The sequence below is a fragment of the Schistocerca nitens genome, chromosome 4 (assembly GCF_023898315.1).
Source record: "Schistocerca nitens isolate TAMUIC-IGC-003100 chromosome 4, iqSchNite1.1, whole genome shotgun sequence".
In the NCBI taxonomy this organism is placed as follows: Eukaryota; Metazoa; Arthropoda; class Insecta; order Orthoptera; family Acrididae; genus Schistocerca; species Schistocerca nitens.
The window spans coordinates 188,848,481-188,851,358 of record NC_064617.1 but is presented as its reverse complement, the minus strand read 5'-3'; the positions used below and the strand labels follow the sequence as shown (position 1 = coordinate 188,851,358).

The 2,878-nt window shown below is 43.9% G+C and overlaps 1 non-coding gene across 1 annotated transcript; it reads left to right on the top strand.

Annotated features, from left to right (window-relative positions):
• The first annotated feature begins 1,733 nt into the window (after nt 1-1,733).
• Nucleotides 1,734-1,807, top strand: Trnat-ugu (transfer RNA threonine (anticodon UGU)). Its single transcript has one exon. It is a non-coding gene; the product is annotated as a tRNA-Thr (tRNA).
• The last annotated feature ends 1,071 nt before the right edge of the window (nt 1,808-2,878 follow it).

Below are 2,878 nucleotides of genomic sequence, written 5' to 3'. Positions count from 1 at the left end.
GGATTCAGGATTTCCTAGAAGAAAGAACACAACATGTCATTCTTAACGGTTCAAAATCTGCAGATGTAGAGGTAATTTCGGGAGTACCGCAAGGAAGCGTGATAGGACCTTTATTGTTTACAATATACATAAATGACTTAGTTGACAACATCGGTAGCTCCGTGAGGCTATTTGCAGATGACACGGTTGTCTACAAGAAAGTAGCAACATCAGAAGACTCGTACGTACTCCAGGAAGACCTGCAGAGGATTAATGAATGGTGCGACAGCTGGCAGCTTTCCCTAAACGTAGATAAATGTAATATAATGCGCATACATAGGGGCAGAAATCCATTCCAGTACGATTATGCCATAGGTGGTAAATCATTGGAAGCGGTAACGACCGTAAAATACTTAGGAGTTACTATCCGGAGCGATCTGAAGTGGAATGATCACATAAAACAAATAGTGGGAAAAGCAGGCGCCAGGTTGAGATTCATAGGAAGAATTCTAAGAAAATGTGACTCATCGACGAAAGAAGTAGCTTACAAAACGCTTGTTCGTCCGATTCTTGAGTATTGCTCATCAGTATGGGACCCTTACCAGGTTGGATTAATAGAAGAGATAGACATGATCCAGCGAAAAGCAGCGCGATTCGTCATGGGGACATTTAGTCAGCGCGAGAGCGTTACGGAGATGCTGAACAAGCTCCAGTGGCGGACACTTCAAGAAAGGCGTTACGCAATACGGAGAGGTTTATTATCGAAATTACGAGAGAGCACATTCCGGGAAGAGATGGGCAACATATTACTACCGCCCACATATATCTCGCGTAATGATCACAACGAAAAGATCCGAGAAATTAGAGCAAATACGGAGACTTACAAGCAGTCGTTCTTCCCACGCACAATTCGTGAATGGAACAGGGAAGGGGGGATCAGATAGTGGTACAATAAGTACCCTCCGCCACACACCGTAAGGTGGCTCGCGGAGTATAGATGTAGATGTAGATGTAGATGTATTAAATATTCGTGTAGTACATAAAGAAATATGAATGTTTTAGTTGGACCACTTTTTTTGCTTTGTGATAGATGGCGCTGTAATAGTCACACACATATGGGTCACAATTGTAGACGAAGAGTTGGTAACAGGTAGGTTTTTTAAATTAAAACACAGAACGTGGGTACGTTAGAACATTTTACTTTGGTTGTTCCAATGTGATACATGTACCTTTGTGAACTTATCATTTCTGATAACGGATGCTGTTACAGCGTGATTACCTGTAAATACCACATTAATGCAATAAATGCTCAAAATGATGTCCGTCAACCTGAATGCATTTGGCAATATGTGTAACGACATTCCTCTCAACAGCGAGTAGTTCGCCTTCCGTAATGTTCGCACATGCATTGACAATGCGCTGACGCGTGTTGTCAGGCGTTGACAGTAGATCACGATAGCAAATATCCTTCAACTTTCCCCACAGAAAGAAATCCGGGGACGTCAGATGCGGTGAACGTGCAGGTATCTTCATATATATAGTTACAGGCTACCCAGCCATTGACCTTCGTCTGTGCGAATGCGCACAGGTTGCCCAAACTCTTACGGGAATCGCCAAAACGTGCGCGAGTAATGAGTGAAAGGGCAAATATCTATAAGGTACATTACATATGTAGAATTGTGGACAGTTGTGAATGTGAGTCTCACGGGAAGCGTGCAAGGGATAAGTCCCTGCAGTCGCGCTCTTCATCTGTGTCCTCGGTGGCTCAGATGGATAGAGCGCCTGCCATGTAAGCAGGAGATCCCGGGTTCGAGTCCCGGTCGGGGCACACATTTTCAGCTGTCCACACCGAGGTATATCAACTACACCTGTCGGCAGCTGAGGGTTTCAGTCATCATTTAGTATAGGCTTTGGTTCATCAGTATCGGATCATGAAAAACAATGATGTAGTTATTTAAAGTTTCATCTAAAACGTCACGTCTGTCTGTCTGATTGAACACGCAAATCTCCAAAACGACGATTTTCACGGGGTTTTCACAGGTAACTGGAAGGTAGCTTGGGGCAACATACACGTTACGTTTTCACACCGCGTCTCGCATTGAGGTAGTGGGGTGGCGCTGTGGAAGCAGGCGGGGCTAGAGTGGGGGGAGGCGCACTCCACTAACGACGCTTACCGGAAGGGGGAGGCCCGTGAAGGTAGCTCACATTATTACGATTACATCGGCCTACCTACTCATTATGACTTGTCACAACTAAACTACTGATAAGCGAGCGCAGCTGCTGGTAGCAACTACTATATATACAGGACGTCTCTCTTGAAAGTTGTCAAGTGCATTTTCTCTCGTCTTTCGGCAGATATTTGCAATCTTGGTTTTCAATTGTGGAACTGGAGTCCGCCCAAGTAAATACTACCCATGACGTCTTTCACGCGACGCCCAGTGTCGCTGGAAAGCGTCAGTTTGTTTCCAGTTATAAACAAAATGATTTTTACATCAGAATTTTACGTGCCCATTCGATAGAGCGATCATAAAATTAGTCTAGTGCAATAGTCATTTATTCGATACGTTTTAATAGGAATACTAAAATATGAAGAATAACTAGTATTCTGACAGTTCCAGCAGTGGCCTGACCCCTGCTTACTGCTACACCCATGCAGCAGCGCTGCTTAGTCGATTCTGGAGTAGTGTTTATTCTTCGTTTTTTGCTATCACTGTTAATACGTAACGATAAAACGAATATCGCACTAGACTAACATGGGACCGCTCTATCGTAAGAGCACGTAAAATTCCGCTTTAAAAATCAGTTTTCTCATAATGGGAAACTAACCGACGCTTTCAGAATGAGATTTTCACTCTGCAACGGAGTGTGCGCTGATATGAAACTTCCTGGCAGATTAAAA